Genomic DNA, 25,193 nt, shown 5'->3' on the forward strand with positions numbered 1-25,193 from the left:
ACTGTGGACGGAGGAGGACAACCCTTTCGCGAACGTGGAAAGGAAAGCGTGCGGCGCCCGAGCGGCGGGAGTCCCGGGCTGATTGATAACGGAGCAACGGGCCGGCGAGTCGTGGGACCATTTTTTAACGGGCCGTGTCAGGCCATTATTCCCCGAAAAGCCGGTCTCTTTCGGCGGGACGGAAAAAGAGGGCCGGGCGGCGCGCGGCGGCCCTCTTAGCCGCGAGATAGATGTTCAAATGGAACGTGCATATCGAAAATTTGTCACGTCGCGAGAGGGCCGCGCCACGAAATCCCACAAAGTAAATGGAGGTTTTATGCAAAACGCGCTCTCCTCGGTCTACGGGAAAACCGTCGCCCCGCGCAGTTTCTTCGAGGCACGGCTCTTTGTTAGGCGCTCACCCTCGGCCCATTTCTGTCGCGCGTGTCCAACGTGCGAGACATCGCGAACTATATTTGTCCAGAATTTTCCTGCGAGCGTTCCCGTCGAATTAATACCACCACCATCGTGGAAACAATCAGCACCCGCGAACCTACCTACGAAGAAGAAAACTGTGCGAGAAAATGTGCGACCAAGGGTCCACGAAAATCGTCCCTAAGAGACGAAGCTTTCGCTCCTTCTTTCCTTTTTCGAAACCCGTTCTTTCTGCTTCGAACACAATCGCGGTAAACTCTTCCTAATCAACGCTCGGATTGTGCACAGAAATGAGCGATTCAGACGATTCAGAAAGAGGAGGAACGATTATTGAATTATTATAATATATTTATAATAGTTATGGAAATAACTTTGATATACTTTTCACTATTCGAGCTTTCAATTAGGACTTTTATCTAATTAAAGAAGCTATAAAATATGTCCTCTCTTCGCGAGATGTCTGCGTTAACCGGCGCGATTCGACTCGGCAAAAACAACAACGATTAGAAGAAAAGCAAAATCATACGCCTTCGCAATTAAATCGCGGTGGTAAATAAAAACTATCTGCAAGACTGATTTTTTCAACAACGATCAATTCGAGTCCCGCAGAATTTATTCTTCCGTATCTCCCAATACAGTAATGTCTCCCTAATCGACGCTCAAATTGTCCACAATAATGGACAATATTCGGAAGAGGAGATTCCATTATTCGAGCCTTGCAACTCGTTTTTATAGTTACCGATTGTCGACAGTTATACAAAGACGAGCTACAAGGCTCGAGTAATCGCATCTCCTCTCCCCAAATTGTCCATTCTCGTAGACAATCCGAGCGTCAATTAGGGAGACATTACCGTAGATTGTAAAAGACTTCACTCTTCAAACGTGTATCTGTTCTTCATAGAAACATTTTCAATCGAAAATCATGATTTAAAAAAAGGAAGAAAAAATGGGTCTCGCGTTAGTCACCCTACACGTATCCCGCACGACTAAAAAAAAGTTCTTCGTACATTTTCGTTCCAGTTTCGCTGACAGAATCGAACGTCACCTCGTTGAACCAGCTCCCGTGTTTCGGGATCGAATAGAAAAGAGTGCGGTGGGGGAGGGAGGGGAAGAGCGGAACCCGGTGTCGAAAAATCGGCTCGAAAACGCGGAACGCGCTCGGGGAACGGAATTTTTCTCGCAGGTCTCCGTCGACGGGCGAGTTGTTCCCCACGGCTTCCGCCGGGGCTGTAACACGCTCGGGGATGCTGTCATCGCGTCAGCCGTTCCATTTTCAAACTCGATTACCTTAGAAACGAAGGCTCGCGCGAGAAAAACCTGGTTTCTGCGTTTCCGGCGCGTTTCCCCGCCGGAGGAATCCCGATCCCGTTCCCGTTCTCGCATTAAACATGCAATAGCCGTGGGGAGGGGGGGAAGGGGGTTGAAAGCGAGCTCGGTCGAGCCAATCAATCCTTGTAGCGCCGGCGAATTTTCGGCATCGCGTGTATCCCGATCGAAATGGCTTTGCAGCCGGAGCTGAGCAGAGCAGAGCGGAGCAGAGCTGAGCAGAGCGGAGCGCACAGTGCATATTCCGGCCTGAATATTCACGCGCGCGTTCCCTCGTCGCCGATACGCTCGATGTGCTTCCTCCTCGGGCGGAACTTCCGGGCCTGTGTCTCTCCGGCGCGAAATAAAAAGCGGCTATCTTCCTGTTTTCACGTTTAGAGTATCGACCGAGCGTGGACAGGAGGCCTGCCCAGCACTCTCGATATTTAACCGGGAACGGTTTGTTCACGACGATCGGCGTTCTTCGTTCCGCCTCGCGGGAACTCGTCGCTTATTCAAACAGCATCCCCCGCGCAAATGGCTAATTAATAATTCCGCGAGTCGTAGAGATTTCTGTCGATATTCGCTGCAGCTAGAGATTGTTAACCACGAAATGCTGCTTTTTTTCGGGGCAAGCGTTACGCTTGGATCTGCCGACGATGCCATCGGACTGAGGATTTGATAAATTTAGGATTTTATTGCAAATAACGATTGATAGATCGAATACGAAGAACAAAAATATTTAGAGGTATTCGACTCTGTTGCGTTATTTTCAATTTATCGTTAACAGAGGAGACATAATTACGTGCAACTCCTATATCCTCTGCGGACAATTAATAATAATAATTATATAATTATTATTATTATATTATATTATTATTATTATCTAATTTCAAAGTAAAAGTTGTCCGCGTCGATATAATAATAATAATAATTATATAATAATTATTTATTTATTATTATATAATTATTATTATTATTATATCGACGCGGACAACTTTTACTTTGAAATTGGACCTTGAAATTAAGACTTTGGATACCATGAATTCGAGAGAAATTGAAAGAATATTAACATTTACACAGTCCACTGAATGTGAACAAAAGCTTGCGAACAAAAATTGACAATTTGGGAAGAGGAGACACTCGAGCCTTGCACTTCGTTTTTATAATTGTTGACAATCGACGACTATAAAAATCAGATCGTTCGAACTAATCGGCCAGACACGAACGCGTTTCCCGACCCTTTTCTTGGATCACGCGTCACCGCGACGACTCGACGATCTCGGCCGCGTAAAACATCCCCTTGTAAAAAAAGGTATTCGAACGATAAATTAAAACGCAATAATTTCATAAAAATTGAATCGAACGATCTGCTAAATTTTGTACAATTCTTCCGACATCATCCACATTCTATCGCGAAGAATTTCCTTAATCGTTCGCAGCACCCAACGCAAGCTCCGTTCCGCAACGAGCAACATCTACGAGCACTCGCTTCGCGCTCGCTTCGCCGCGAATCCGCCGCGTTAACAAGTGAAAAACGTGTTCTTCGTCGAAGGCGCGCTGAGAAGATCGCGGTAAGAAATTTGTTTCAACAGAGGACTCGGCGGATGAGAAAATTCGATTTAAAAATTGCGGATCAAGGCGAGCCGCCCGCGCGGCGTCTCATCGCCGCGTCTGAACTCGATTTTCTCGGGAACGAGACCGTCGTTAGAGAGAAGAACCTTGTCGCGCCGACGTTTTCGACGTGTTTTCGCGCGGCGAATCGGACGAGGCTCTCGTTTGATTTATCGCGAGGCCCTCCGCCGGAGGGGGAGGGGGGAGAAATTGCCAATTTACCCGAGATATCGGCCGTAGACGTCATCCGCCGGTCGTTCGTTTATCCTCCCGGGCGAATTTCCCGGCGATTTTTCAGTCGGCCTGCGTGCCGGCCAGCTGTTCTTTTCCACGGCGAAGGAGGAAGCCCCTTTGGAAAGCAATCCAGGACCAATTCCGGGTCCCGAAAGCGTGCGCCTTCGGGAGCCCGACTTCGGGAACGTTCGATCCTCTGCCTCTACCTACACCGTATGTAGGACGTGCGCACATTAGCAGTTTCCTGGGCAATCACGGGCCGGAAGTTGCCCGCAAAATTATCAGTCCGAAAACCGGATACACAGAGAGCACGGCCCGTCGAACTGAGGCTGAGACGCCATCGGCAACTTCCGAGTGCATCCAAGACAAAAACCTCTCGGCAAGACTCGCGCGACGTTCCTCGATCCATCGTGAACACGATTCTCGAAGGGTAAGTGTGCACGTATTTACAGTAATGTCTCTCTAATCGACGCTCGGATTGTTCAGAAAAATGGACAATTGGACAGTGGACAGAGGAGACACGATTTTGTTCGAGCTTGGTGGCTCGTTTTTTATGGTTATCGATTGTCAAGGATTATAAAAACGAACGGCGAGGCTCGAACAATCGCATCTCCTCTTTCGAAATTGTCTACTTTCGTGCACAATCCGAGCGTCAATTAGGGAGACATTACTGTACTTTTATCTTCATCGTTCCGCGTTTCATTCTCCATCTTTTGCCTGCTTTCGTCGCGACGCGGTTAAATATGGAATTAGATTAAAAAACACCGCAACCCCGAACGAACGTCTAAAGAATACGAGCTGAATAACATACGAGAACAAGAAAAATTCGCGATCGAGATCGCTGTTTCTCGATTATGGAGGCTCGAATAATCGTGTCTCTTCTTCCCAAATTGTCCACTTTTGTGCACAATCCGAGCGTCAATTAGGGAGACATTACTGTACTGCGATTTCTCAATAAAGGCGAACTATTTAAGGCTAAGTTATAAGGCGAAAATATTTATCTTTATCAAAATATTCGATCTCCGAAAGCACGAATTTCATTAAATGTAAAAGAAATCTTAAGAAATCATACGTATGCACGTATCAAAAGTCAATAAACGAATTAAAACTGCGATTGCTGTTAGTCCCATGTCACAAATTATCGATATTAAACGCATAGAAAATTATGAGATTCGTTTGTTAGAAGATTACGCGCTGTAAAACGTTAGATCTCATCGCTTTTACAAAATACCGCAGTGTTTGGGGCGTCCGCGGTAATACCCGCACTTACCCCATGCGGTAATTATGTCCCCCGCCGTCTACGCTTCGACGAATCGAGCATTTCGTTGCCGCGTTCGGAAACCACGTCGTTCGCGAACAATTTCGTTGAAATATTCCAGCGATCGCGAAAGTTGCCAAACTTTGAAGCTGTTCGCCTCGGTCGAATATTTTCACCTCGAAGAAGCGCTGCGAGCTAATCGAGACTTCAGCGAACCGAGCATTTTATTACCGGGTTCGAAAGCTCGACTCTTCGCGAACATTTCGAAAAAAAATATCGTCGAAATATCCCAAAAATCGTAGAAGTTAGCGAACTTCGAAGCTGTTCACCTCGAAACTGCATTATTTTAAGAACAATGCAAAACGTTCGTCGGTTCATTCGTCGACTTTAGTTGCTGCTGGAGTATATTCGTTCATTCGATTTAATAGAATATTTTACGACAATAATAAGTTATTTAATAGGTTATTTATTTATTATTTCTAGTTTTATAATATTTGTATCTGCGTTGATATTGAACGCAAACGAACGAATAGCTTCGCTCGATATTTTAATCGAATGAGTAGAACGTCGTTCTCCGTAGATCATTCTTTATTTTTAAGCGGAAAATAATGCACAAATGAACGACAATGGCTTCACCTGAATCGCGCCTCGCGGCGCAACATCCATCGGTCCGCGACTCGAACCGTTCCCTCAACGTTCCGGCAACGGCTTCGTCCCGAATTGCTCGTCAATCTGTCCACAATTAACTGTGAAAGACGCCGGCACGTAGATCAAAGCCCGGGAAAAGCGGCGCAAGTCGGAATTGATTTCGGCGATCCAATAGTCGCGCCCGCGCCTAAATTGATTATATTCCTTGCGGACGCGTTCGGCAAACACGGATTTTTATTCGCCAACTTACGGAACACCGGTTCGCGAGCTTGAAATTAGTTTGCTCTGTTAACCGTTTCATCGGGATAAGGCGAAAGTTACGCGTTCCACGGACGGCGGAACGGCGGGCATCCGCGAAAGCGGCCCTTGTTCCAAGATGCCCGTTTCAATTTGCATTTTTCATCGGCCGAGACAACTTCCGGCGAAACCAATTGTCGCGCGAAACCGCTGCGATTCTACGAATCGGGCGACCATCTTGGTTCTTCTCATTTTTTCAATTTCAACCACCGTGAAATCGAACCGGGAACAACGCGTTTCCCGCCGAATCGCACGATTTTACGCGAAAACAGGGGACTCCTCGTTCAATTTCACCGAAGTTTTCACCGAAGAATTTTTTTTACATCGCCACGATGTAACTTGAACGTTGCCCGAAGACACGATGCACTTTGTAAAACCGACAAACAAACACAGCGAACTGCATTGTACGTGCGCGGTATTTCGCGCGTCCGTTTCACTTCGGATGCGGTTCGTTAAAACGTTACGCGATAGTTGAGGTTTGATAATAACGGATAAGCGACTTGACACTCGGCGCGTCATAGTAACGGCGACAGTATATTTTAAGCCTAACCGACCGTAGGTGCACCGACACGGAGACGCGAAATTGAATAGACGATGGTTGGGGTGATTGGAATCGGCGAAAATCGCGGAGGACTGCGTAGAAACTACGGCAATTTCTCCCGGAAATGCCAAATTTCGGGCTGCCGTGAATTTCGCTGTGCCAATCCTACGCCTATGTAATTCTTTGCCACGTCGGAATTCCAGACAACAGAAAATTGCGAGTCAAGTAAGAAAAATCGTGGAGCTACAAGATGCGTCGAAGGTATAGTAAATTCTCCCTAAGTTATATTCGGCTTCTAAACAAAAATGGACGATTTCGGAAGAGAAGATGCGAAATTGAATAGACGATGGTTGGGGTGGAAATCGGCGAAAATCGCGGAGGACTGCGTAGAAACTACTGCAATTTCTCCCGGAAATGCCAAATTTCGGGCTGCCGTGAATTTCGCTGTGCCAATCCTACGCCTATGTAATTCATTGCCACGTCGGAATTCCGCGAAGCTACAAGGTGCGTGGAAGGTATAGTAAATTCTCCCTAATTTTTATTCGGCTTCTGAACAAAAATGGACAATTTCGGAAGAGAAGATGCGATTATTTGATTTGCCGATTGTCAACGATTAAAAATTCTGCAAAATTTGAAAGAAAATTCAGGAGAATTTACTGTAATTGTGTTCGTAGCAGAAGAAACGAACAGCCGAATGAAACTTCTTCATCTTTTAAGGGCGGGAGCTGAAGGAAAATTAGGGCCAACTGCCCCGAATTTCTATAAAAATGAGCCGCGAGGCTCGAAGAAACTCGGTACGGTAATGTCTCTCTTACTGACGCTCAGATTGTCCACTAAAATGGATAAATTGGGAAGAGAGCATACGATGATCTATAATCGTTGACAATTTATAACTATAAGAACAAACCGCAAGGCTCGAATAATCGTATCTCCTCTTCCCAAATTGTTCATTTTTGCGGTCAATCTGTCGCTCAGCTTGTACAGTAAATGTCTCCCTAATTCGCGCTCAGATTACAGTGAACTCTCTCCAATTGTCGCTCAGCTTGTACAGTAAATGTCTCCCTAATTCGCGCTCAGATTACAGTAAACTCTCTCCAATTGTCGCACAACTTGTCCAGTAAATGTCTCCCTAATTCGCGCTCAGATCACAGTAAATTCTCTCCAATTGTCGCTCAGCTTGTCCAGTAAATGTCTCCCTAATTCGCGCTCAGATTACAGTAAACTCTCTCCAATTGTCGCACAACTTGTCCAGTAAATGTCTCCCTAATTCGCGCTCAGATTACAGTAAACTCTCTCCAAATTGTCGCTCAGCTTGTACAGTAAATGTCTCCCTAATTCGCGCTCACAGATTACAGTAAATTCTCTCCAATTGTCGCTCAGCTTGTACAGTAAATGTCTCCCTAATTCGCGCTCAGATCACAGTAAATTCTCTCCAATTGTCGCTCAGCTTGTACAGTAAATGTCTCCCTAATTCGCGCTCAGATTACAGTAAATTACAGCATCAATTAGAGAGACATTACTGTATTCTCGGATCTGCCGGTTTCAATTCCGACCTCCGAACATTTTACAGAGTGAAAGTACTGTATTACGGACGCGCCGATCAATTTACGAGTCATGTGCGAACCTCGAAGACGACTTCGGCGTCGGATTCTATGGAGAATGTCCGATCGGAGAGCGTCTTCGATGCCGCGCACGGGTGAATCTACGGGCGGAGGCGAGCGGAGACTGTAGAATGAAGTTTGCTCGGTCGTTTCCACGCAAAAATATCCAGTTTGAAAACGCTTTCGAACCCGATATTTTTCCCGAGAAACAGAGCCGCCGCCGCGCTCCGCGGAAAAACGTTCTATTCCATTCTTCCGTGAAACCCAACCCCGTGTCGGTTTCAGCGCACACGTGCTTAACCAGCCAGTCACCAGAGTGCACGCGCACTCGACAACGACGACGACGAAAGAACGTCAAGAATGAAATTGTACTTCCGTCGGATTTTTCCGCCGCGCTTTTCGTCCGACTAATTATTATATTTCGTGCGCGGCTTGATATCCAGTTCTCTCCCTCTCGCGAACTCGCGTTAAAAAAGTGAGAATTTCCGCGGGAGAACAGGAGAACGCGAGAACGCCGGAGATATTCCGCGGAACTTTTATTTTTTCATCCGCGAGAAAGAGGCGAGAGAGAAAATGCATCGTCGATAAATGATCGATTCTCGAGGGGCGGGAGGGGGGTCTGGAGGCTGTTTCACGGTTTTTCGGTTGCTGCTCGGCCGGTCCGCGAACTTCTAACAATGTTTCGCGAGGAGAACGCCGGGGTGGTTGGAAACGGTTTTGTTCGGAAGCACGGCTTTCGAAGCTTCGAGGAGAACACCTGTTAACTTGCTCGAGTGGCTCGCCATCGCTTTTTATTTCCCGGGCATTCATTCGGCCCGCGAACCCTTCCCGCCCAGCCACCGAACGCGAAGTTCATCTTGAAAACGAGCGGAAACCGGCCGCGGATCGTCGATCCATCTCGAGCGGAAACCCAAACAGCCATTGTGCCCGCGCCGCGGGGGAATTTGTAAAATCCGCGCGCAACCGCCGCTGAATAAACTCGCATAAATTTCGCTGTTCCGCCGCGGCGTGCCCGCCGCTCCGGATCGTTACGCTTCCGCGGATTTTCCGCCGATTTTTCCAGCATTAAAACTCCGCTGTCAACACCACCGCGGACCTCGATTTCCAGGCGGCGGCGAGCCGGCGAAATTGGGACGGCGACCGGAAAAGATGGCGGAATATCTCGTGCCCGCGGCCGACCGAGCCGTTTTTCGGGCCGATCGGTTAATTATCTCGGATACACAGATAGCCTGAACCCTTTCGCGCAATTATTTCCCATCGCTGGGTTATATGTCTCTGTGCAAAATCGATATCTTGCACCGGTTAATCGCAAGAAACGAAATTTTCTTCTCTTCGGGGCTGCGTTTCTTAGCACTCCAACGGGATTTATTCACAGGAAAACGATCGACCGTTTTGCATTGGTATTTTTCCGATGCTTTTGCACAGTATTTGAGGTACAATATATATATATTTTCAAGAGAAAATATTCAAAACTCTCCGAGTTATATTTTTTTTTCAACGAAATATATTCTAAAAGGAGCGTCTTCCTGGTTGAGGCCTTGCAGCGAGTGAGGCGATTGTTCTCGTAAAAGGAAAGGGTTCGGGAGCCAGGAGCTCGTTTCCAGACTTTTGCTAATTTTCGGCCGGAGCTTCTGGGAACCGGCGGGGCCGCGTCTTCGTCGGGCTACAGCTCGGCTCAAAAGCTCGAAAGCTGATGATTACTACGCGGTAATATCCTCGGATTATCAGGGGGATCGATGTAGTGGTTGATACGGGGCGTGGCCGCGGAATCAAGTGGAATTTCCGAGGAAATCGACTTCGAAAATCCTTGCCCGACCAATTGCCGGCCCGTCGCTACTTCAAGTAAATATTGACCTTCTCGTTAGCCCTCTGTATGACCGGATTTCATTCCTCTCGGAACATTGTTTCGCGACCAGGCTGCGGAAGTTCGTGCAAATCCACGGTTTCGGTGGGCGGAGCACCGGCGAAATTTATTTCCCATGGAGAGCCGGGGGATGTTTTTGGACCGTCGTTGCCTTCGGTCGAACAGTTCCCAGGGATTAACCCTTCCGGGAACTTGAGCGTAGAGACGGAATAGAAGTTGCCAATGTTGTTTGGCAAAATATTTGCCGCGTCTAGCGAGACTAGCGAGAGATTGAGGATTTCTCTTCTTCGAGCACTAATTGTAGCCCCTTAATTTTCTTAAGGGGCTATTCTAGTCCGGTCCGCGATTTCTGATATTTTACGTTCGCATTTTTTGGGAGAAATTTATTTTTAAAGACGAGACACAAAATGCGATGATTCTGCATCGATTTGTTGCCTAATTTCGAATTTTCAATGTTTCTACGCAATCCTGGTTTCGACCATAACCATATAATATAATATATAATATAATGATATATATAATATACAATATAATAATATTTATAACATATAATATGTAATATAATAATATATATAATATTTAATACAATAATATAATAATATATGTTATATATATATATATATATATATAATATGTATATAATATATAATATAATAAAATATAATCGTATCTTATTCGTTCAGTCGAATCCGATAAAAAAAACGTATGTTAGGTGTTTCAGTTTTTTTCCCAAAAATCTCAGAAGAAAATATTAGAAATTTCGATGTGGACCATAACGCGCTCCTCCACTTGTAACAGAAAGGGTTAAGGGATGTAGCTGGAGAGTCTTATACACAAAAGCCCGCAAGATCAAACCGTACACTTTCAGTAATGATGGATCGAGCGATGGTTAAATCGTTTGAATGGAAAGGCTCCTGGAAAAAGGTGACGTTTCGAAACGAAAGATTCCGAAGGGGGGTGCTGATTCTGCTGGGGTGGGAAAAAAAGCGGCACGCGGCGCGGCGCTTCTCTTGGCAATTCCCTTGAAGAGCGCGAGACCAGAAGAGCCGAGTCATTGCTCGATGGGGATCACACAGGTGTTCGATGCCGGTCCGGTTAACGAGTCATCATTAAGAACTCTCCGACGCTCTCCGGAATAAACGAGCAAAAACTACTCCCCGTAATGGACGCGGGGAACGTACACACAATCGTTTATAACGGTTTCGAGACGAAATTTTGTTCGCTAACAAGGGGGTTCGCGTCGTCGCGATCCGGCGCGACGATTCCCGCTTGCGAAATCTGCACGGCCGCCGGTTCTCGAAATAAAAACACGCGCGTACTTTTTATCGATTCGCGTGTCGCGCGCGCTCGAAAGGGGTGAAAACGGTCCGCGATACTGCAATGGGAAGTCGCGGGAGGGAAATGCGGGGGCGTGGGTGGCACGCAATTTTGAACGCGCTGTTTTCACGGATCTTTTAGTCGCAGTTCTTGGAAAGAAATTTTGCTACCGCGTGATCGGTGTGGCAAGTAATATTAAAGAAATATATGGTTTCAACCCCCGGCGTCGAGCTGTTTTCACTCTTCCGACATGGACGACCGTCGATAAAAAAAAAAGGTACGCGCGAAATATTTTCCCCGGGAACTATCTCTCGCGCGTGTTTCATCAAAATCGACCAGCACGAGAGCTTCGTATTTTCCTTTGCAAACAAAATATTAGATTGTTTGGAAACTAGTTGCAGTAAATTCTCCCCAATTGCTCTTCAGCTTGTTAGCGAGAATGGACGATTTGGGGAGAGGAGGTACGATCGTTCGAGCCTCGCGGCTCGTTCTTATAATTGCCGATTGCGAACGATTGCAAAAACGAGGCGCAAGGCTGGAATAATCGTACCTCCTTTTCCCAAATTGTCCATATTTCTTGTTTTACAAGCTGAAGGAAAATTAGGAAGAATTTACTGTGCATTCTTCGCGGCGAAATAAAATCTTTTTGCCAATAAGCAGCTGGTCTTCGTCGAGCAAGTTACCGGAAAGATGGCGAAAGATTATAATAATAACAATAAAACAAAAACTATAATATAAATATAATAATAATAAAATAAAAAAAAATAAAAATAAAGCTCTACGAAGCTCTTAAATATTAAAAATCGTTTATCCTTTAAATTCAATGTTCTGATACTTAAAATCGGGAAGACATTCTGCAGTCGCCGCGCGTAGATCGCGACCAGAAAATTCCAACGTTTGAGACAAGTTATGGACTCCGTGCTTGCAATTACGTTGCAATACGATGTACGGAGAATTATCCCGGTGACCAAGATACCATGCCGGATTGGCACGAAGTTTCTTGGCAACTGGTAATCTAATTTCGGCACGAGATTTCGCGTCGAGGGCTGCCGAAAACGTAGCTTTCTATCTACGGGAACGTGCGCCACGTTGTTTCCGGCAACGGGGATTTCGGGCAGCGTTCGCCAGCAATCTTTTTGCAGCCGTTGTACAACAGTTTTGTGCCTAGCAGCCGATCCGCGAGCATAAACTTGCCGGCGTTCCTCCTACCGGTCGTTGATTAAAGGGTATTACTTACTCGGTAGTCGTACAACCTCGACAAGTCGACCCGTTTTCTTTGAACGGACCGAGAGAACCGGCAAAGTGGTGTTCCTCTGTTCCTCCGCCGCCAACCTCTGCCCTCTCTCTCTCTCTCTTTTTCCCTCTTTTTCTCTCCGGCCTTCTCCCTTAGCCCTGCAGCAACGGCGAGCTTCCTCTTTCACCTTTTCTCCCTTCAAGTTGCCAGCGGATTCAAGTTTCCACGATACGGTCCAGCACCTCTCCCTCTCTCTCTCCCTCTCTCTCTCTCTCTCGCTCTCTCCTTCGCTTCTGTCTCTCGCTTCCACCCTCACCAACCCCCACTTCCCCTCGCATCGCGTTCTCGCCGCTCCCTCTCGGTCTCTCCTCCGGCAACCGACTCACCCTCTCCACACCCCCGGCATCCTCGTTTTCGCTTTTAGCTACGCGCGCGCCCCTCGCCCGCGTCCCTGCGACGCACCCCCACCCGCCGTAGTCGAACCACCCCCGACGACCTCTTGAAAACTCGCTACACGCGCAACACTTTACCAAATGAGTTCTAATTCATGCCACGTTCCTCCGCCCCGCCGGCTGCTGCCCTTCACCTCTCCCCATCGGCCTCTCCTCCGCCGCCCCTCGCTGCAACCCTCGCGGCCGGCCCCGCAGAGCAGCCTTAAAAGCCGCCGCCGCTACTCGACTTCCCGTTTCTTCCACTCCACCTAGAAGGCGCCGCTGTTGTTCATTTAGCGAGCGAACACCGAGCGAGCTGGTCGCGCGACGCGTTCGCCGTCCTTCAGCCCGGCACCCTTCAGCGCCCTCGTCAGCTGATCGCAATCGGGATCCAGATCCCGCGGAATATCCAGCGCGCTCTCCGAGGCTTCGCGGTCCTCTAACTCGCGATCCGCGAGCAGAGACTCGATCCTGCTTGTCCTAATGTCCTCTCAGCCGACGTTCATCGAGACTGTCACAGCCCGAGACAGACGCTGGCACCCTTTGTGTCTCGCCCATTGCTCCGCCATTTAGCCGGAGCACCACGGCGAAGTAGCTAATGTCTTCAGCGGTGTCCTCCTCTTCGGATGTCGTTTATCGGACACGCCGGGATCATCCCCCTTCGCGCTAACCCCGCAGTCTTGCCCGTTTAGCTCGATCTTCTCGCCCTAATGTCCCTCCGTATCGTCTTTTTCAGGTGCCAGCTACCGCGTTTAGCGCCGGATGAACGGGCCCGGACGAGAAGTTTCCCCCTTCGCGTCGGTTCCGCGACTTCGTCGTTTAACTCGATCTCCTCGAACAGGGCGAACTACCCTAACGCGCGCCCGCATCCTCCGCAATCAGATCGTCGTACCTGGTCGTTTATTCCTCTTGGTCCTCCGCTCGGAGCAACGACCGAGCAGGCTGCAAAGCCTCCTCTATCTCTCCAGTCGCTGATCTTAGGAGAATCCTACGATCTTCCGGATCATCCCCTCTGTCCGAACGGCGTCCATTCGCCGGACCCGGCTGGTCGGGCCCCGATGAATCGGACCCGGTGCCGCAGAGACACCGGGAATGCTTGCTTCGAGCCTGCGGGCACGTTTCTATTGTCGGTGTCTCCGTGACGACGTAATTGAGCGCGTCGCTTCCTCGAGGGTTCGAGCGGTCGAACGGAGCGGAGCCGAGCGGAGCGGAGCGTTGCGAAGTGGAGGCCCCCCCGCAAGGAGGTTCCGCTTTGACCGATTCCGCGCGGAAATAACGAGCGCGAAAACGACGGCTCCGGAGGCGACGCGGCTGTCTAATTGGCGTCGTCTCGGCGGCCGAGAGCTGGCTGCGCAATGTCAACCTCTCGATCGACTGGCGCGATTCTAGAATCTCTGCTCCGCGGCCGATCGATAGCCCCGCGATTCCGTTTCGCCGCCCGACGGTTATTTCAATCCCGGCGATATCTCGAAGCGGAACCGAGTGACACGGAGAAAAGGAGCGCGAGCGAGAGGGAAGAGAGAAAAATCTGTTTTTCGACCTCTCGACTCTTCGAAATATATATGTATGTATATATATATTCTCGTCGGTGGCGCTCTTCATTTTCACAAATAACCGCCGAGACGCTGGAGCGCCGGTTTTAGCGGCGGCCGCTTTGACAAACGACAGGCGAGAGAGAGCCGATGTTTTAAATAGACTTTCGTTCGTTCGTTCGCCGCCTCGAAAAAAAACGCCTCCAGTGGCTCGCGCGTCCTCGAACACGTAATTTCGCGAATCGTTTACCATCGCCTCTCCTCGCGCCGCTTTCACCGGCATTCTTCTTCTTCTTATCCCGTTCTATACCCGTTTCCACCGAACTACCCCCTCGCGCGAAAGGAACGCGAGCGACGCGTGCCTGGAAGACGAATGCCGGACGGACACCGAGGATCGTCCGAGGAGGCTCGAGATCAAACAGCGAATCGTTTAATCGATCCTCGGCGACGCAATTCCGCGAAACGTTTACTTTTCACTTCTTCGCCCAGTGGCGGCAGCGTCTCTTCCTTGGCTCGCTAAACATCTTTCGAGCGACTCTTCTGGACGAACAAGCGTTCCTCTGGATGCCGCGGTGATTCTAAGATCGACCGAGAATCGTTCGGAATCGTTCCGAATTCAGTTAAACGACTGAATCGCGTGATTAGCGGCAGCTGTTGTTTCAATGGATATTGCGTGTTCACAAATTAACGAGTGGAACGTTTATTTCGTTTATTTCAATTTACGTGGAAATGCTGCAGACTCGATGGGGGATTACTGTAAATTTCCCTTCATTTTTCTGCAGCTATTATTTGTGCCTTGCACCTCGTTTTTATTATTGTTGACGATCGCCAAAGGAGAATTTAAGGAGAAATTACTGTACTTGCATTTTTAAACAATTAAATTTACGTATATCGACGATGATAACTTGTTTAAAGTTGCGTGGAGCCGTCGCAGCCGCCCTGGCCACCGATCAACCCTTAACAAAGTGGTCCAACCATCGTTTCCTTTTGTCTAACAATATTTGCCGCTATCCATTTGCTTGTTACTGTCGATGAAACTAATTTAGCAGACATTTTCGCATACTATACCGAATCGTTCAGCCGATTTTCAAAGACACCCTCTTACGAATCGTTCGCTTCCACCCCGCAGCATTTAGCACCCTTTTCTGCTCTCTTGTCGCAAGATACTTTACAGTCCCCTGGATCTTGTTCAGAGGTCCACGACATGGAACAGTAAATCAATCGACCCTCGAAGATGTAATCTTGTTATGAACCGTGTCCGCTATATCCCATTTCAATTAGCACCCTTCCAGCCTACCGCCTCGAAAGCTATCCTTGCAAAACAAGAAGCAACGCGCGCCCCCGCAACATTCTTTATGGACCACTGTATCCCTCGCTGGAAGATCCAACATCTAACTACGACCCAATCGGTCGCTGAAAGATATAATCTCGTCCGCGGATCGTTTATCCATAGACCGTAACATTTATCACCCGGGGTTAATGTTCCTCGAAGTAGACTGGCGAACGGGGAAGTAACGCGTGTCGGAAGATCCATCGTCGAACAACGAATTAATCGATCCCCGAAAATGTAATCTTGTTCGGCCGTGCATTAATTTCTTTGGCCGGAAATGCCAACAAATTTCGGGTTGCCGTGAATTTACCCTGCTGTTATGTTTGGCTGCGAGCCAGGTAAGAAAAATTGCGGAGCTACAGGGCACGTACAGTAAATTTTCCCTAATTTTCCTTCAGTTTATGAACAAAAATGGACAGTTTGGAAGGAAGAGATACGATTTATTCGAGCCTCTCTGCTTATTTTTATAGTTTCCGATTGTCAACAATTGTAAAAACGAGGTGCGGGGCTCGAATAATCGTATCTCCTCTTCCCAAATTGTCCATTTTTGTTTGCAAGCTGGAGGAAAATTAGGGAGAATTTGCTGCATTAGGTACGTGGCCGTGGAATCGTGGCATGTCGCCTCCGAATTTCCTTCGAATCGTAGCATGTAGCCTCCGAATTGCCTTCGAATCGTGGCATATGAACTTCGAATTGCCTTTGAATCGTATCATGTTACCTCCGAATGTCCTTCGAATCGTGGCATATGAACTTCGAATTGCCTTTGAATCGTATCATGTTGCCTCCGAATTGTCTTCGAATCGTGTCACGTGGTCTCCGAATCGTGGCAAAAAATTAGAAATAAAAGAGTCAAACCTGGCCGCTACCTTTTTCCGCCTTTAACCCCGAGTTTCCATAAAACCGATCCGCGAGTCCCGAAGAATCGCGACACAGTATTCTCGTATCCGCCGGTTTCGATTCCGACGTCCTCTAACATTTCCAGGAGAGATCACACTGTACCCCGCGGACGCATTCAGCACCCTCGAACTACCGTCTGCCAAAGAACCGAAGCAACGCGCGGCGCAATAATCTCGACGAGCTCCGAACCGTGCAAGAGGGTTCAAGATCGACCTTGAACCGTTCGGCCCGGGTCATCGGTCTCGGCGACCGCGGCGATCCGAAGAAAGTCGGTGCAAGCGGTCTAGGAACGGTTCAGCCGGCCACAAAGCGGTCGCAAATGAATCGTTCGGAAGCCCGACCGTCCCGGGAAGCTGGGACAAGTAAGTCGGCGAGGATCAAGCCGATTTACCAGGCTCGGCGAGACGTTAATCCGGTCGGATCGAGATCGAAAGGCTGTGCGCGGCGTCGTCGTCGTCGTCGTCCCTCCAGCATCGTCGTCCGATGCTAACCTGAGTTAGCTCTCCGGCATCGGGCGAATGCATCGACCCTCTGGCCCCGTTCTCATTGTATCCGGCCGAGTCTTCGAGCCTCCTGGTCTCGCAATAATTGTTCGTGGCTGCTGTTTTTTCACCGGCCCGCCTGCCGTCTATTTGTCTCTCCTTCCCCCGCCTTCTCTCTGTTCCCACCTCTCTCTCTCTCTCTCTCTCTCTCTCTCACTCTCTCTCTCTCTCTCTCTCGATTTATATATATCTCTCCCTCTCGATCTATCTTTCTCTCTCTCTTTCATTGCGCCGTTTTCCCGCTCGCCAGCTCCCGTTTCGTCGCTCGCCAGCTCGTGGTCCCTTCGGGTCTCAGCCGAGCCTCGGGGAAATTTCGTCCGTCGTCTGCCACCTGACACACATTCGCCCGCTATCACGAGCAACAAAAACAAATCAATATCCTCTCCCGAAGTCCGCCCGCGGACACTTATCCGCCCGCTATCCGCCGCCGAGCCCCTCCGCCCCGGCACCGAGATTATTTTCCCCGACGACTACCAACCCCGTCCTCCCCCCCCCCCTCTCTTCCGGAAACCGTTCCCTTCTTTCGTTTTCTCGGTTTGTACCTTCGCTCCTCGACGCTTCTTCTTCTTCCTCGTCGACGTCGTCGTCCTAGTTAACACACCGAGCAACGACGGACACGGCGTGCGTCACTGGGACGTTGTTCTTGTTCCTCGTTCCACTCTGTCTCTCTTCCTCTCTCACTCTCGCTCTCTCGGCCAGGCTCGCTTCTTTTTCTCTCTATTATTTCGCGCATCGACGACCACTTCGGCGGCTTTGATTCTTCTTATTGTCCCCGCCGGCAGCTCGTTAGCCCGATCGATCAACGAACGTAACGAGAACCACGGGACACCCGGATACCTTCATCCTTCTGCCGCGGCCTCGGGATCGACGGTCTGCGAGCCGGTTGGCTGCCCTCCGAGAACGAAAGCGTACGAGTCGGAGGACTTCCGGTTCCCGGGAGACACCTTGGAAGGCTCGCGTGACTCCGCCGTTGGCGACCGTCCGAACAAGGATTCCCGAGGCGCTGCGCGAAGACGGCCACGACGACGACGATTAGACTGCGGATCTTGATGCGATAGAAACATAAGCTGAGAAATAATTGACAGATTAAGCCAGAGAAGACAGATTGGCCAGAGAAACATGGCCTCTCAGATTCTGCCGATGTCTGCACAGTTTCGTGTTTCACTTGCCCATTTGTTCGTCAAACCCCTGGCATCGTGATTTCTTTCGCGGTTACGTTGACCAGCACTTCTTTTTTTGTATAAGTTCTTCTATCGGAACAAGATTTATACTTGTCGCATGCCAACCTTTATCTTAATGTTCGTAAATTATGCGTATTAACGAATGGTAATTGAATCTCGCCGTTTTTATTGCAGTCGTTTCCTGCGAGTCGAGAAATCGATACAATCGTTCCCTGTGAATCGAGAAATCGATTCAATCGTTTCTCGTGACTCGAGAAATCGATTCAATCGTTTCTGTGAATCGAGAAATCAATTCAATCGATTCAATCATTTCCTGTGAATCGAGAAATCGATTCAATCTCTTCCTGTGAATCGAGAAATCGATTCAATCATTCCCTGTGAATCGAGAAATCGATTCAATCGTTTCCCGTGACTCGAGAAATCGATTAAATCGTTCCCTGTGACTCGAGAAATCGATCCAATCGTTTCCCGTGACTCGAGAAATCGATTCAATCGTTTCTGTGAATCGAGAAATCGATTCCTTTAAATTAACAAATGCGACATTTAACACAATTTACGCATCTCTTCATTTCCCCCGCTTTCTGCACGTCGCTGGCAAATTTCGTCTCCTAGATAACCAATAAATTAAATACGACAATCGCCAAATTTTATAAAACAAGGAAAACTGTTTCACTCGCTCGCGAAGGGGTTGATGCCGCGCCCAGAGATCTTAGGCGGCCGTGGCGAACGGCAACGGCGGGGCGGCTCGCCCCTTCCCAAGCGCTCTAAAACTGTGCGGAATTCGAGCAGAGAGCCGGTCAGGTCTGTGATAAACCGCCGTACAATTACTAGGCTCGGCGCGCTAAAGCATAGAGAACGCTTTCGAGCGCCGTTCACCGTTTGATATCCTTGTTCGGCGAACGGCATATCACAGTCGGCCGAAGATATCGTTCGCCCGGGGCCGGGGCCGGGGCCGGAATCCGGCGAAAACTCGCGGAACGCAATTACTATTCGCGCTCTAATTAATTCGGAAGCTCGAAAGTCGGATAAGTTTTCGGGGGCCCGCGCCGCAGGGGGCCGCGTTCGATGCACTTTGAACGAACGGCTCGTTAATTACGCTCGAAGCGAGCGCACCACTCCCGTTCGGACGGTATCCCCGATTCTTTTCACCGGCGCGGCTCGGAAAAGAAACTGGACCTCCCTTTCATCCGGCCACCGTCGCTCCGTGGCCGTGCGCGAAATTTTGTTTCACTCGCTCGCCGCCGGTTACACCGTCTAATCCGCCCCGTAGATTCATGCTCGCGCTCGAAATCGTGCCGCGGATCAACCCTTAAGGGACCCTTCTGGATCGTCGGGTCGGCTCGTTTCGATTGAACGTTCCAATCGATCGGATCGATCGCTCGATAACCTACGATGCGACGGAAGTTTTCGTCCGTTAACGGCCTTCAACCCCTAACAGTGCATCCCCTAATGCAACTCGCGACGCGCTCGTTGCGAATGTAATTTAGACGTACAGTAATGTCCCTCTTAGGGAGACATTTACTGTATAAGCTGAGCGACAATTGGGGAGAATTTATTGTAATCTGAGCGCGAATTAGGGAGACATTTACTGTACAAGCTGAGCGACAATTGGAGAGAGTTTACTGTAATCTGAGCGCGAATTAGGCAGACATTTACTGTACAAGTTGTGCGACAATTGGAGAGAGTTTACTGTAATCTGAGCATGAATTAGGGAGACATTTTTACTGTATAAGCTGAGCGACAATTGGAGAGAGTTTACTGTAATCTGAGCGCGAATTAGGGAGACATTTACTGTACAAGTTGTGCGACAATTGGAGAGAGTTTACTGTAATCTGAGCATGAATTAGGGAGACATTTTTACTGTATAAGCTGAGCGACAATTGGAGAGAGTTTACTGTAATCTGAGCGCGAATTAGGGAGACATTTTTACTGTATAAGCTGAGCGACAATTGGAGAGAGTTTACTGTAATCTGAGCGCGAATTAGGGAGACATTTACTGTACAAGCTGAGCGACAATTGGAGAGAGTTTACTGTAATCTGAGCGCGAATTAGGCAGACATTTACTGTACAAGTTGTGCGACAATTGGAGAGAGTTTACTGTAATCTGAGCATGAATTAGGGAGACATTTTTACTGTATAAGCTGAGCGACAATTGGAGAGAGTTTACTGTAATCTGAGCGCGAATTAGGGAGACATTTACTGTACAAGTTGTGCGACAATTGGAGAGAGTTTACTGTAATCTGAGCATGAATTAGGGAGACATTTTTACTGTATAAGCTGAGCGACAATTGGAGAGAGTTTACTGTAATCTGAGCGCGAATTAGGGAGACATTTTTACTGTATAAGCTGAGCGACAATTGGAGAGAGTTTACTGTAATCTGAGCGCGAATTAGGGAGACATTTACTGTACAAGTTGTGCGACAATTGGAGAGAGTTTACTGTAATCTGAGCATGAATTAGGGAGACATTTTTACTGTATAAGCTGAGCGACAATTGGAGAGAGTTTACTGTAATCTGAGCGCGAATTAGGGAGACATTTTTACTGTATAAGCTGAGCGACAATTGGAGAGAGTTTACTGTAATCTGAGCGCGAATTAGGGAGACATTTACTGTACAAGCTGAGCGTCAATTCGGGAGAGTTTACTGTAATCTGAGCATGAATTAGGGAGACATTTACTGTACAAGCTAAGCGACAGATTGACCACAAAAATGGACAATTTGGGAAGAGCAGATACGATTATTCGAGCTTTGCGGTTTATTTTTACAGTTATAAATTGTCCACAATTATAAAAACGAGCCGCAAGGCTCGATCAATCGTATCTCCTCTTCCCAAATTACCCATTTTAATGGACGATCTGAGCGTCGGTAAGGCTGGCGAGGCAGTGGACGCGTTCAAGCAAAGCTTTACTAATTACTAATTTATTTTAGTAATTTATTAGCGTCGAGAAAGCGATCGAGCAACTGATCGACTGTGAAAGAAATCGCGCATGGGGTTGACACTTTAATCGTGTCAACGCTTTGACCGTGTGTTTATTAACGCGCGCGTCGCCTCGTTACAATCTCCGATGCTTTAGCGCAGCATAATGCGTCAACGAAGAAAATTTCATTAATTTATTTCGTGCGAGAAGGATCGCAGAAGAGATTCGCGGCTCGAACAATCTCAAAAGAAGAAACGCGCGAGGGGCTGTTTCAAAAGCGGAAGAAACCCGAGGCTATTTCCTTCCAAGAAACACAAAGATATTTCTCGTTCTCCTGCGTTCGCCCGGCCGCTTGAATATCAACGACAGGGAAACTTGAATTTTAATCCAATTTCTTAGAACGAAATGCGCTATTCACATCCTTAAGAGGTCATTAGTAGAAATCTCCATCGCGGATCGTGGCTCGACGAGGTACGGCGAGTGGTTTAATGCTATCGTTTGTTATTCCTCTAATTTCAGGTCTTGCTTATCGGTAGACGGCAGATCTCCGAGCAATTTCGACGCTCGATTTCTTCGGAGATAGCATAAATAGATCGCGGTTATTATGCGTTCGCGGCGGGAGACAAGTTCCAGCGAATAAGCATCGATCGAGATAACTATTTTCAAGTCGTAGAAACGATTGAACAAAATGATCGAATAAATCGTCCGTCTGGCTCTGGCTCTTCTACGTGTTTCAATATTTTTACTCGTACATCCACGGTCTACTCGTCGATGGACCTTACGCATTTACGGCGAAAAATACGATTAGGTGTAATTTAAAACAGTGGAAATATTCGAAGAAATTCCAGAAAGTGAAATTCTTAAAATTATCAACAGACGTATAAATTGTTCGTGCTGATCCCTACGTTCTGCGATTGATGCGGCCAATTTTTATTCAATCATTATGCATAATGATCTGCGGTATAGTTGTCGATACACGCGTTTCCATGCACTTTAGGAGCGCGCTGTTGGATTACGGATGTATAACTATAACTATAACGAAGTTATTGTCCAAGAGCGAAAGTAATTCAACGTTCTCAGAACCTTTGAAATTAAGATAGAAAAGTATCGGATGCGTCGATGCTTTATTTCGGGTCTCTGAAGCCTAATCACGCCTTCAAGTTGACAGCCGTTGCTGAAGATTCGTTCGGCGAATCTTTATGAAAATGAATTCCTTAGTGTACGAAGACATTTTTATATGATAAAGTACCGGTAAGATCAATTCTTCCTAATTGACGCTTTGCTTGGGAACAAAAGTGGACAATTTGGGGAGAGAAGATACGATTATATAATATAATATAATATACTATAATATTATATAATATAATATAATATACTATAATATATAATATAATATAATATAATATAATATAATATAATATAATATAATATAATATAATATAATATAATATAATATAATATAATAATAATACATAATAATATAAAATATTATATAATACTATAAATATACTATTATAAAGGTACTATCGTATCTCCTCTTCCAAATCGCCCATTTTTCTTGGCAATCCGAGCGTCAATTAGGTTGACCTTACTGTCCACTCAACCCTTATCCCATTATCGACATAAATATCGAGAGATCCGCGAGGAACGTTATCGGGAACGAATTACGCACGGGAAATGGAAGTTGCTATCGAGCAGAATCGATGGGAAAGGCCGTGGAAGGGTCGGCCAAAATAAGGGATCGGTTCGACGAACCGTGGCGTTGCTCGAGAAGTTTCCGTGATTCCTCTCGGAATAAGACTTTCGACTGCGGGATTCTCGAGTCGAGGGGCAATCACCGCTTACACCTATCGGCCGAAGGACCTCTCGAGCCCCGAGGGGTGGCGGCGAGGGGGGGAGGGGAGAGAGTCCTGGTGTCTAAGGAGCAAGCGGGATCCGAGCCGGGGCCGAGGCTTTTTAAAGCGGCCGGTTATCGTCGCCCGTTTCGCGCCGGCCCGGGGGGCGCCCCGCCTCGCCGCTTCTTTCGCCGCTTTTCGTCTGAAAACCCTTTAGAGAACGGGACGCTTAAAAGCCTCGGGTACGAAAATTGCCGGCTGACCTAAATAACGATCACCACTTCATTCATCGCGCCGCGGAAAAACGCTGCCAGCACGCAGAGGAGGAGGCCTAGCCCGGTGCCGGGTAGCCGGGCGGCAGAGAGCCGGCTTTCCCTCTCTGTCCGAGAAATAATTAGCCCTGGACCCGCTGTCGGCCGCGAATATCGTGCGTATCGAATCGATAAACCAGTCCGCCGCCGGCTACGGACACTTGTTTACCGTCGCCGCCCCCGCGGAATCACCGACGCCGCGAGATCCTGCGGGATCCTGCGTGAGAGATCGTCCCGCCTGGATCAATCGGGCGGCGGTCCGGCTCTGGGCCGACTCGTTCCACTGCGAGGCTCTCGGAGAAGGGTCGCCGACGCGTTTGGGACCGCCGAACGACCCCGGGACCCTTCGAATTGAAACCCTTCCGGTGTAAGAACGCGGCGGACTGGCCGCGATTCGCGCGCGTCGCGTTTGCCCGGCCGTGGAAACCGTTCCTCCAGATTTAGAAACGGGTCTCCGCGATAATCCGCGCGCCGCCGAATTCGGCTGCGAAATGCCAGGAGGTCGAGCGGATCTTGATTAAACGAATTACTCGAATGTCACGGAACTGCCGAGGCCGAGTCGTCGTCGTCGTCGTCGTCGTCGTCGGTCTCGAACCGTTGAATAGCGCTCGGAGAGGCACGGTCGATTTAATTTTGCTGGCAGCAAAACGATCGACGGATTCCGTCCAGCGTTCAGAAATCTCCGCAGTTCAGCGAACGGATTCGGACCCGGAGCAACGATTTATAAATATTCACGACGAACCGTCCGTAACTATCGATCTCGTTCCACGTTCGACAGGTGCAACCGCGTCCGAAACATGCGCCGCTAATATTTCCGGGAGAAGGCGATGCTCGTGAAACGAAATCGCGAGGCGAGGATCTAACGCGGTAGATCCTCGCGCCTCGCGTGATAAAGTCGCTTGGAAACTCGGTCGTTGAGAGAGAGAGAGAGAGAGAACAGAGAGAGAGAGAGAGAGAGAGGGAGAGGGAGAGAGCGAGTGCAAAAGAGGCTCCGTTAATTATGAGCTCGCGATAGTTCGTGTCTGACCTAGAGATCCGGATAGACCAAGGTTATCTCGTTCGCAAGGATCAGAGAGCCGCGTGCACAGCTGTGGCAGCGAGGGCGATCGACCAGCGTCTTGTCCTTGGCGGACAAACCCCGGTGAAAAAGCGGTTTTCACCCTCCCCGTCCTCCCGCCGTTCGTCGGCGTCGCTTTCGTCACTTACCCCGTCAGTCGAACGATGATCGTTTCGCTAGGCGAGAACGACGCGGACGTGGACCGTCGAGGATCATCGACACACGACGTCGCGGGACGACGATCATCTGGAACCACTTGGCGCCCCGAGCATCCGCACGTGTTCCCCGAGGCCGAGGGTGCCGACGCCGAGCCTGCTGGACGAAAGTATCCGGCCGGGTCCTCGTTTTGTTTACCAGGATCGAGGGGCGATCGTCTCTCGGCGAGGGGCTCGTGGATCGCCGGAGTCAGGGGATCCTGCGGCTCGGGACTAATTGCCGCGAGGCGGAGCGAGTGCGAGCCATCGGGACGATCCCACTGGCTCGACCGGGATGGATTATGCCAGATATTAGAGGCGCGGAGGTGCACGCACGCACACACACGGGTCCGAGGGCTCGGAGACCGTAGGTCTGTGGAAGAGGCGCCGCGAGGCTGCTGCGTCCGTCCGCTGGTCCCAAACGGCTCCCGGCGGGCCCGGAACGATCCCGCTGGTTCCCACGGGAACGAGAGATCGCCGATCCTCCCCGGCTCAGTTCATCCCTCCCGCGGACCGGTCCTCGAGGACTCGAACCGACGATCGAGGATCTTGTTTGGCAACATCGCGGTGGAACGTGGAACCGACTACGCGTCGTGGTTGCCGCCACAGCACGACTGACCGGCCGGCCGAAGCCACCC

General features: G+C 48.9%; 1 protein-coding gene across 1 annotated transcript in view; it reads right to left on the reverse strand.

The window, feature by feature from the left end:
• Positions 1-25,193, reverse strand: part of mGluR (metabotropic Glutamate Receptor) — a 62,066-nt gene extending 36,873 nt beyond the window's left edge. The window contains exon 1 of the mRNA XM_033486652.2: positions 24,511-25,193. The gene's annotated coding sequence lies outside the window, so the exon portion shown is untranslated. The remainder of the gene's footprint in view (positions 1-24,510) is intronic.

This window comes from Megalopta genalis, chromosome 2, assembly GCF_051020955.1.
Source record: "Megalopta genalis isolate 19385.01 chromosome 2, iyMegGena1_principal, whole genome shotgun sequence".
Taxonomy (NCBI): domain Eukaryota; kingdom Metazoa; phylum Arthropoda; class Insecta; order Hymenoptera; family Halictidae; genus Megalopta; species Megalopta genalis.